The following is an 11,881-nucleotide window of genomic DNA, read 5'->3' as shown; positions in this document are numbered from 1 at the left end:
GCCTATAAAACAAGCTATCGAAGGTTTTAAGGGTATTTTGGGGAAACATCCTAATGGGCATGGGTATTTTGGGAAAACTGGATATAAAGGAAGATGTAAGTATTACGGGGGAGAGGTTCTCATAACGTAACAGAGGAACTGGACTAGAAACAAAGGGAGTGGTTGTGCGATGCTCACCGAGAGAATGAGACTGAGGTGACGGCAGCTCTGAGGTGGTTGGAAGCGACCGGAGACGTGATTGGGTCCTCTGGGCAGTGGTGCGATGCAAGAGAGAGAGAGAGAGAGAGTGAGAGAGTTAAACCGAGAAGTGAACTCACTGGAAGAGAGAGAGATCATGTCGGGGACTTACCGGAAAGGAGTGGGTTCAACGGGTTGGGCTGGCGGGAATTTTCTGGGCAGCTGGGGTAGTGCTCCGACGTCCTAGGGTGATTAGCGGTGGTTGGGCAGAGTATATACGGCTTATGCGAAAGTGAGTTCTTTGTATTTTTGTGTGTATAAAATAAAGGGCTTTCGTAGGATTTTATAGATGATGGGGAGGGAGAGACGTGGGTCTTCAGAAGATTGGCTATAATTTGAAGTTGCCTAGACTTTAGGAACCTATTCCTATGAGGATACAGATTCTGAGAGGATTTGGAGGAGTTTGAGTTGGAGTTAGTCTCAAACTAGGAACCAAATCTAATATGGGAACCTAATGGATAAACTATACGAAGGTTTTGATAGGGAAGGAATTACTAATTTAATCTATCTATTAGCATATTTCCTAAGATGATAATAAAAGTAAAATAAATAAATAATAAAGAAAATAATACTAGTTTTAAGCCCTAAATTTGGACCCGTATGTTACAATACATTTTCACAAGTGACCTCTGCCAAGCTAACCAACTCCCCATTGGTTTTTCTAATTAATACGGACACCCATTATCTTCCCTAGGTTTTAAAAAATCCAAAGTACTGACCACCACCCCCACTTATCTCCAAAGTCAACAGTGCGTTTTGTACTGCGGTATGCCATCTTTCTCTTTACATTATTTTGTCTCAGAAAAAGTATCATCTCATATTATTTAGTTAGTCCCTACTTAAAACCAAATCTAGAATAATTATATTTGTCTTAACCTACCTGAATCCAAGTTTTGTTATCAAATCGGCATAGAATACCACTACTTGAACTAATTGTTGTGTTTGGTTGTAAGACTTAGTTGAGTTCAGTCTAATTTTAAGCTGAGCCTAACATCAAATGTAACACCCCGTATTTTAGTGTATTTTAATTGAAGGATTATTTTTATTAATTTAAAAATTGATTCTCTTGTTTTAAGTTTATTGGATTTTTAGTGGGTTTATTTTTATGATTTTTAAATTGTGAAAATTAATTTGATATATTTCCTTAATATTAATTATTGTTATGCATTTAAATTTCTCTTTATTTTAAATTAATTTATTGTTAGATTTTATTATTTTATCACTACGTTTAAATTATTTAGATTTAATTATTTTATCACTACATTTACATTATTTAATTTAACTCGCTGTTTTAAAATTATTTTCGTTGTGTGACCCAAGATGTGAGGATTAGACCTTATTTCTTTCTCTCACTTTTTTCATTTCCTCTTTTTCTTTTCTTCTCCTTTTGTTTTCCCCCCATTTCTTTTCTCCTCTCTCTCTCTTCTCTCCCGCGCGCGCAGCACCCCCTCCCCCGTCCATTTCGTTGCTCAAAACAATGCCGCTTCGCGCCGCTGTGACCGACACCGCCCCTTTCCTTCCCTTCCCCACCGACCGGCGACATCACCCCTCCATTTCCAGCCTCTCCCGCGCCGCCATCTGTCCCCACGCACTGCTTGAAGCCGTAGCCTTCTCTTCTCTCCAGCGCCGCCGTCACACCACCTCCGACCACCATTTCTTCACCACATCTTCTTTGACCTCCTAGCAACCCAAACCACCCATCCCCAGCTCCGATCCGCCACCGGTGAAGCCCTATCATCAACATTTCCGTTTTGAATATTTTGGCCTTCAACTACCCTTTACGCCGCCACCCACGGCCAACCACCACCACCATTGGCTTCACGGACATCCCTAAGCCCTTTCCTAGCAATATCAAGTCTTCGTTTGTCCCTATTCGAAATCTTGTATTTTTAGACCCACGGCCACAGTGCATTTTGCACTGTTACGTTGTTGTGCTGCCACTTCTTACACCTCCGTGATCCTTCAAAAATTATAACAAAGCACTGTAAGTATTTTTCCAAAGAACTTTCGTGATTTATATGTATTTTTGCACTAACTCATTTTACTGTGAACTGATTGGTTATGCCGGACTGAGTCTGAGGAGTAGGGGGTCAGATGGATTGGAGGATGGAGTTGTTTGTGTGTTTTGGATTGTGTTCTTAATTGTTGGATGTTGGATATGGTGACGTTTCATGTACATTGCATATTTATACGCATGATCATGTTTGTAAATGAAACTGGGTTTTCGTGTAATTGCATTCATATTCATGTGTTTATTGAAAACTGAGTTTTCATGTGAGAAAGGAATTTTGAGTGCGTACGTATCATGGCCCCAAGCCGAGATGGGGCATTATCTCATTGGAGCTCCTCTAGTCACTTGGGAGCAGAATATACTAAGTGACGTCCTCTGAGTTGTCGCTGGGCCACAACGGGATCAGGCGGGATGGTAATGCTCTCTTGCCGACTCCATGGCCCCTCTGCTGGGGGGGTTAGAGGATACTTGGCCACGAACGCGCTGGGCGCAGAACTGGGCATCGCTAGTTGCGAAGTCACACTCACAGTCATTACCGGTGGTGTGGCGAAGGGAGCTAGGGTGTGCGGATGGTCCCTAAGGGAGATCATGGTGTATACGGTAAAATTGGTTAATGGGCCATTTTCTGGGAAAATAGCGAGTTCTTGGATTAGTGGTTATTTGAGCTATTTTCTGGGAAAATAGTGTGTGTTGGATAAAAGGATTTTGTGTGGGTCATTTTTTGGGAAAATGACGGATTATTATTTTTGGGCCAAAATGGGATTTTTGCGTGCGTTGGTAAATGTTCATTTTCTGGAAAAATGTGGTTTTGAGAATTATGCGTACTTCATCATATGCATGCATGTTGGTTGCATTAATGCACTTTTATCTCGTGATTGTTTGGTTTATACTTAGCTGCAATACCGTTTTATGGTAATGCAGATTTCGATGCAGATGAAGTTGAGCGTGAGCCTGAGGATTCGGCTCCGCCTGAAGAGTGATATGAGATCACTCGTTTTTATATTTGGAGTTTTATTATATTTTATTTTGGGATAACTGTATAACTCTTTTTAATCATTTTACTTATGTTAGTTTGTATTAAAAATTCTGGTACTTAGTTGACTTGCTTAATTTATCCACTGCGTTGTTTATTGTACATTTTTGCATGTACAAACACTTGGCACTATCGTTGGGATGCGTGACCGTGTTGTCACCATCCTGGCATCTCAATCCCCAAGTTTCCGTACATGGGGGTTTGGGGCGCCACATGTGGTATCAGAGCAGTTCGACTCTGGGTAAACCCACATGTCCCTTAGGTAAGGTACCGGAAATATTATTTTTTTTAAATTTGTAAGTTAAATTATTTATTTTAAAGTATGATATATTATGGGTTTATTATTTTTATTTTATTTTTATGTTTTATTATTTTATTTTACCTTATATTATTTTTGGTGTTGCTTTTGGGTTGTGTTTGATTTTGTCCGGAGTTTTAAGCGGGGTTGAAGATTGCTCTATGACAGGAAGATGGTGAGACCAAGAAGGCCAGCTAATGAGCCCGAGGATGAGTTATCGAGAGGCGATGGGAATTACGCCATGGCGAGGGCGTTGAATAGGATGACATAGTTCCTCCAACAGAATTTTCGACCACTACAAGGAGATCTAAATAGAGCGGTCTAAGCTGGGTACCCCTATGAGCGCTTCCTAGCGCATAGGACCCCTGCCTTTACTGGTGAAGATGATCCACTATGGGCTAGAAGGTGGATTGAAGATCTTGAAAGGACATTTGAAGTCTGTGGTTGCACGAAGGCTCAGATGGTATTGTATGGGAGTTACTTGCTGCAAGCCGAAGCGGCAAATTGGTGGCAGACTAAGCGGCAACTCCTAGAGATGGACTTGGGATCTTTTGCAGCTGTGTCTTGACAGCGTTCCAAGAAAGAGTTTGACAACCGTTTCTTCCCTATTTCTGTGAAACAGCAAAAGGCACAAGAATTTAATAGCTTGGTTCAAGGAGATATGACTGTTGAACAATATGTCAGAAAATTTATGGAGCTTGGGCGGTTCGCTACCCAAATCATTACCACTAAGGAGTTATAAGCCCAGCATTTTCAGGAGGGTCTACAACATGAGATACGCAGACAAGTAGCTTGCCACCAGATTGTAGATTTTTAGAGGTTGGTGGATTTGGCCACTATTGCGGAGCGAGAAAATAGTTTTGCAATAGGCTCCCCTCCGGGTTAGAAGAGGCGGAGTTTTGTTGTTGAGGGGAGTAGTTCTGGGTCGCCACACAAGTTTGTACAAAGGACTGGGGCTCGATTGCATGAGGCCGAGCTCCAGTATGTAATAGGTGTAATAGAGCCCATGAGGGCGACTACGGTCAGAGGGGAATTCAGTGTTTTAGGTGTGGCCAGTCGGGGCACTTTGCTCGTGAGTGTCCCAACCAAGCTCGAGGAGGACGAGGAGGTTGGCATGGTGGGACGAACAGCCAGAGAAAATTGGTGCAAGCTCGGGTCTATGCTATAACTCCCAGTGACGTGGATTACGAGGCTCCAGAGACTCACAATGCCGGGGTGATTACTGGTATTCATTTAGTTTAATTTTTGGATTTGATGTTTGGCGTGGGTTGGTTTTTTTTTTTTTTTTGAATTTCACTGGTGTATGAGTTTGCCTCAGGTAGAGTTCGTCTATATGATTTTTATGTATGTACCTTATTTGACTCTGGGGCGTCTCAATCTTTTGTGTCCGCCACTTTTGCACGGATGTGCAATCTAGTGACAGAGCCTTTATCACAATCCTTGGTAATGACTCTTCCAAATAGTGAGATTGTATGGTGCTCCAAAGTTGCTTTAGGCTGTCCTTTGGATTTTGGTGGGAGGACACTTGATTGAGATTTAATTGTATTCAAGTTGCTTGGATTTGACATAATTCTGGGTATGAATTGGTTGCATCAATATTCTGCAAACATTAATTGTAGAAGTTGGGTAATTGGCTTTCAACTTTCGGATGGAGACTATTTGGAATTCGTGGGAAGCAAGTTGAAAGCAAAACTAGCAGTTATATATACATTTCAAGCAAAGAGAGACATAGCTTGTGGAGCAGATGCCTTTTTAGTTCAAGTGGTGTCTACACCATTTGAGAAGAAGTCTTTAATGGATATTCCAGTTGTGGAAGAATTCCCTTATGTGTTCATGGATGAGTTGCCCGAGTTGCCTCCAGTTCGCGATATGGAATTTGTTATCGATTTGGAACCTGGAGCGGCTCCTATGCATAAGGCTCCATGGCATCGGTTGAGTTAAAAGAGTTGAAAACTCAATTGCAAGAACTGGTTGAGTTTTCAACTCTTTATTCAGCCTAGTATTCGCCTTGGGGAGCGCCTGTTTTATTTGTCAAGAAGAAAGACGGTACTCTCAGAATGTGTATAGACTATCGGGAACTTAACGAGGTGACTATCAAGAACAAGTACCCTCTTCCTAGAATCGATGATTTGTTTGACTAGCTTCAGGGAGCAGCTGTCTTTTCGAAGATTGACATGAGATCAAGGTACTACCAATTGAGTATAAGGGATAAGGATGTGCCCAAGACTGCTTTCAGGACGAGGTATGGACATTATAAATTTAAAGTGATGTCTTTTGGGTTAGCTAATGCTCCTGCTGCCTTTATGGATTTGATGAATCGGGTGTTTCGACCTTTTTTGGATTCATTTGTGGTGGTGTTCCTTGAAGACATTCTGATTTATTCTCGACATTTGGAAGAGCATGCTTGTCACCTTCGTCTGGCACTTGGGAAGTTAAGAGAGCATCAGTTGTATGTTAAGTAAGTAAGTGCGAATTTTGGTTGGAAGAAGTTAAGTTTCTTGGACATGTGATTTCCCAGGAGGGAGTGGTCATAGATCCTAGTAAAGTGGAAGCTGTTTTGTCATGGCCTCTCCCTTCAACAGTTCGTGAGATACGGAGTTTCTTGGGACTTGCCGGTTATTATCGAAGATTTGTGGAAGGATTTTCTCGACTATCCGGACCTCTCACTGCTTTGACTAGGAAGAATACTGAGTTTTTATGGTCAGACAGATGTGAGAGAAGTTTCCTAGAGTTGAAGAGGAGATTGACAACGGCACCAGTTTTGGCACTCCCGGAGCCACACAAGCCATTTGTGATTTTTAGTGATGCATCCATGTTCGGGTTGGGGTGCGTTCTTATGCAAGAGGGACGAGTTGTTGCTTATGCATCTCGTCAGTTGAAAATTCATGAGAGGAATTATCCCACACATGATTTGGAATTGGTGCCTATAGTTTTTGCTCTTAAGATTTGGCAGCATTATCTGTATGGTGAAGCCTGTGAAGTTTACACTGACCATAAGAGCTTGAAGCATCTGTTTACTTAGAAGAATCTCAATATGAGGCAGAGGCAGTGGTTATAGCTGATTAGCGACTACCAATGTGAGATCAAGTATCATCCTGGAAAGGCGAGTCTAGTCGTTGAGGCTTTGAGTAGGAAGTCTCAACAGATGGATGAAGCAGAGTCATCAGATTTGGACTTTCTCCTTTGTGGGATGAGAAGACTTCTTATTGAGAGTTCACAGCAAGAAGAATTATTATCTTCAGTTTTGGATGTCCGATTAGTTGATTTTGAAGAATTGAAGACTCTCCAGAGAAGAGATCCAAAGTTGTTAGCCATTAGGAAGAGAGTCAGGAAGTCTAAAGGACCCTTGCACTATAGTTTGGATAAAGATGGTATTCTTCGGTTTCGAGATCGTAGGGTGATTCCCCGATATTCAGAATTTAAAGAACGAATTTTGGCAAAAGCTGATGCGGCTTCTTATTCAGTTCATCCAGGAAGCACAAAAATGTATCAAGATTTAAAGAGAAATTTATGGTGGGAAGGAATGAAGGTGGATATTGCCATGTTTATTGAGAAATGTGTCATGTGCCGTCAAGTTAAGGCTGAGCATCAAAGACCTGCTGGTAAACTTCAACCTCTCCCTATTCCTGAGTGGAAGTGGGATGATATTTTTATGGATTTTTTTGTGGGTTTGCCAAGGACCCCTAGTGGAAAGAACTCAGTTTGGGTGATTGTTGATCGGTTGACCAAGAGTGCCCATTTCTTGCCTATCAATAATACCGACTCTTTGGGTAAGCTGGCTCGGTTGTATGTCAAAGAGATAGTGCGTTTGCACGGAGTACCCAAGAGTATTGTATCAGATCGGGACCCATGGTTCACGTCTCGTTTTTGGAAAAGTTTGCAAGCAGCTTTAGACACTAAGTTGAAGTTTAGTACTACATATCACCCTCAAACTGACGGTCAATCAGAGCGCACTATTCAGACTCTTGAGGATATGTTGCGAGCTTGTGTCATGGAATTTCAGGGGAGTTGAGAGAATCATCTGCTGCTAATTGAGTTTGCTTACAATAACAGTTTTCATTCCTACATTCAGATGGCCCCGTATGAAGCTTTCTATAGAAGGAAGTGTAGATCACTTCTATGTTGGGGTGAAGTTGGCGAGAGTAAATTGATTGGGCCTGAGATAATTCAAGAAATGAAAGATCAAGTTCATTTTATAAGGACTAAAATGACGAAAGCTCAAAGTCGCTAAAAGAGTTATGCAGATACAAGGAGAAGAGACTTATCCTCTGAGGTTGGTAATTGGGTTTATCTCAAAGTCTCTCCTATGAAAGGCGTTAAGTGCTTTGGTAAGAAGGGAAAACTTAGTCCGAGGTATGTTGGCCCTTTTCAGATTGTAGAGAAGGTTGGGCTTGTTGCTTATAGAGTTGCCTTGCCGGACTATTTTGGAGAAGTTCATGATGTGTTCCATGTGTCTTCATTGAATAAGAGTTTTGGACAACAAGAGCCATATTTTGTTGACCCTGAACGCATTCAACTTCAGCCTAACCTTATGAAGTTGCCCCGACACAGATTGTGGATTGGAAAGAGCAAAGGTTAAGGTCCAAGACGATACCTTTGGTGTAAGTGTCATGGGGCGATCCGTTGGCTCAAGATTTCTCTTGGGAGAGAGAAGCTGACATGAGGGAGCAATATTCGTATTTGTTTGATTGACCCTGACGGTATGTTTCTTAAATCTGTTCTTAGTCGAATCTTATTCATGTCCTAGTTTTAATGTTTGATCTTGCCAATTTTGAGGATGAAATTTTATTTTAAGGGGGAGGATGTAACACCCCGTATTTTAGTGTATTTTAATTGAATGATTATTTTTATTAATTTAAAAATTGATTCTCTTGTTTTAAGTTTATTGGATTTTTAGTGGGTTTATTTTTATGATTTTTAAATTGTGAAAATTAATTTGATATGTTTTCTTAATATTAATTATTGTTATGCATTTAAATTTCTCTTTATTTTAAATTAATTTATTGTTGGATTTACTTATTTTATTTTCATTTTATCACTACATTTAAATTATTTTATTTAATTTGTTGTTTTGAAATTATTTTCGTTGGATCATTTTTGTGACCCAAGATGTGAAGATTGGACCTCATTTCTTTCCCTTATTTTTTTCTTTTCCTCTTTTTCTTTTCTTCTCCTTTTGTTTTCCCCCATTCCTTTTCTCCTCTCTCTCTCTCTCTTCTCTTCCGCGCGCGCAGCACACCTTCCCCCGTGCATTTCGTTGCTCACCACCCATTGCCGCCACGTGCCACCGTGACCGACACCACTCCTTTCCTTCCCTTCCCCACCGGCCGGCGACCTCACCCCTCCATTTCCAACCTCTCCCGCGTCACCTTCTGTCCCCACGCACGGCTTGAAGCCGTAGCCTTCTCTTCACTCTAGCGTCGCCATCGCGCCACCTCCAGCCACCATCTCTTCACCACATCTTCCTTGGCCTCCTAGCAACCCAAACCACCCATCCCCAGCTCCGATCCGCCACCGGTGAAGCCCCACCATCAACATTTCTGTTTTGAATATTTTGGCATTCAACTGCCCTCTACGGCGCCACCCACGGCCAACCACCACCACCATTGGCTTCACGGACATCCCTAAGCCCTTCCCTAGCCATCTCAAGTCTTCGTTTGTCCCCGTTCGAAATCTTGTATTTTGAGACCTGCGGCCACAGTGCATTTTGCGCTGTTACGTTGCTATGTCGTCACTTCTTGCATCTCCGTGATCCTTTGAAAATTATAATAAAGCACTGTAAGTATTTTCCCAAAGAACTTTCGTGATTTAAATGTATTTTTGCACTAACTCATTTTACTGTGAACTGGTTGGTTATGATGGACTGAGTCCGAGGAGTAGGGGGTCTGATGGATTGGAGAATGGAGTTGTTTGTGTGATTTGGACTGTGTTGTGAATTGTTGGAAGTTGGATATGGTGACGTTTCATGTACATTGCATATTTGCACGTATGATCATGTTTGTAAATGAAACTGGGTTTTCGTGTAATTGCATTTATGTTCATGTGTTTATTGAAAACTGGGTTTTCCTGTGAAAAATGATTTTTGGGTGCGTGCGTATCACGACCCCAAGCCGAGATGAGACATTATCTCTGTGGAGCTCCTCTGGTCACTCGGGAGCGGAATATACTGAGTGACGTCCCCTGGATTGTCGCTGGGTGACAACGGGATCGGACGAGATGGTAACGCTCTCATGCCAACTCCGTGGCCCCTTTGCTGGTAGGGTTAGAGGATGCTTGGCCACGAACGCGCTGGGCATGGAACTGAGCATCGCTCGTTGCGAAGTCACACGCACAGTCGTTATCCGTGGTATGGCGAAGGGAGGCAGGGTGTGCAGATGGTCCTTAAGGGAGATCATGGTGCATACGGTAAAATTGATTAATGGGCCATTTTTTGGGAAAATGGCGAGTTCTTGAATAAATGGTTATTTGAGCTATTTTCTGGAAAAATAGCATGTGTTGGATAAAAGGATTTTGTGTGGATCATTTTTTGGGAAAATGACGGATTATTATTTTTGGGCCAAAATGAGATTTTGGCGTGCGTTGGTAAATGTTCATTTTCTGGAAAAATGTGGTTTTGAGAATTATGCATACTTCATCATAGGCATGCATGTTGTTTGCATTAATGCACTTTTATCTCGTGATTGTTTGGTTTATGCTTACCTGCGGTACCGTTTGATGGTAATGTAGATTTCAATACAGATGAAGCTGAGGGTGAGCCTAAGTATTTGGCTCCGCCCGATGAGTGATATGGGATCACTCGTTTTTATATTTGGACTTGTATTATATTTTATTTTGAAATGACTGTATAACTCTTTTTAATCATTTTACTTATGTTAGTTTGTATTAAAAATTCTGGTACTTAGTTGACTTACTTAATTTATCCGTTGCATTGTTTATTGTATATTGTTGCATGTACACACACTTGGCACTATCGTTGGGATGCGTGACCGTATTGTCATCATCCTGGCGTCTCGATACCCGAGTTTCCATACTTGAGGGTCGGGGACGCCACATCCAAATACCCAACTCTCAAATTACTTAACTCATCTCAATTTAAAATCTCCTTACATGTGGTACCCACAACCTTTTTCAACTTCTTATAAAAAGTAATAAACTCATCTTAACATTCAAACACACTTTAAACTCAATTTAGATGGATTCCACATAACTCTTTCTTCTACTCAACTTATTACTGTTAATAAAGAATTGAACTCAGCTCAACATCCACGCAGCTTAACTCTCCTTGTCTTACTTTCTGGACACGTGTGTACCGAGTGCTAAGTCCAGACATTATAAGAAAAAAAGGTGGCGGGGAAAAGGCTTACATGAAAACAAGAGTCGTACCATATTCGACTAACAAGAGTCGTTAAACAGGAGTCGTTCAACAAGCATACAGGTCGAACAACTTTAATCATAGACACAAAGTCCCTTTTACTACCCAATCACTTTGTTCAAGTGCAGTTCACATGAGCATGACGCAACTCATAGGAAAAATGATTTTTTTTCTTATAAGTAATAATAATATTCAAGTATACCAATTTATATATTTCATAACCTGATAGTTCCAATTCTTGTGTAGGTGGACCATCTAGGTAGCATCTTGATATGCACTATACTCTATCCCAACAAATATCAAATATATAGTCCATGGTTAACATGATGACTCGTATTTTCTGCCGCACTTCACTACCCGTTTGCAGCAGTATTTAAAGTGGGTGGTCCCCTGATTTCTTGAGGTTAACCTCTGCAGCAGTATTAGCTGCGGCAATAACATTAGCTGCCCTTTCAGTAACTGGGCTTTCCTGTAGAACATGATCAGTATGCGCCACTACAGCAATAAACCCATCAATGTGGCAACTCATATCGCTCTATCCAGAAAAATAGAAGTATCACATTTCGAATTGCCCAAAAATTAGTTCGTTGCACTTGGCAGCATGTAATTTAAGCTATGTTGACATTTTTTTTTTTTATATAAAAACTAAAAAAAAAAAAAAAAAAGGAAAGCTTACATTTTTAACACATCAGTGTCTCATCTCTGGCGACGACTAGGCATTAGGGAGTGTTACATTGAAACACTGATAGACAAACGAAAGAGCTGGACTCAGCTCAGAGAAGCTAGTTTGGGCACTGGAGATGGTGAGACCAATGGCGACGACTTTGAGAGGCTTGTCGTGGGCGACTGTGTCGAGACTCCATCAAAAACCGCCATAGGACATGGTCCTAGGCATGTATGGGTAGCCAAGGCCACCAAGGGCTAATGTCG

General features: G+C 41.3%; 1 long non-coding RNA gene across 1 annotated transcript; it reads right to left on the bottom strand.

Annotated features, from left to right (window-relative positions):
- Window positions 1-11,011: 11,011 nt before the first annotated feature.
- Window positions 11,012-11,664, bottom strand: LOC121259072. Its single transcript, XR_005939508.1, has 2 exons — window positions 11,628-11,664; window positions 11,012-11,484 (listed from the first exon to the last, which is right to left on the bottom strand). It is a non-coding gene; the product is annotated as an uncharacterized LOC121259072 (long non-coding RNA).
- Between the last annotated feature and the right edge of the window lie 217 nt (window positions 11,665-11,881).

Source organism: Juglans microcarpa x Juglans regia, chromosome 4D (genome assembly GCF_004785595.1).
Source record: "Juglans microcarpa x Juglans regia isolate MS1-56 chromosome 4D, Jm3101_v1.0, whole genome shotgun sequence".
NCBI lineage: Eukaryota > Viridiplantae > Streptophyta > Magnoliopsida > Fagales > Juglandaceae > Juglans > Juglans microcarpa x Juglans regia.
The sequence above is the reverse complement of the archived record's forward strand: the minus strand, read 5'-3'. Positions and strand labels throughout refer to the sequence as shown.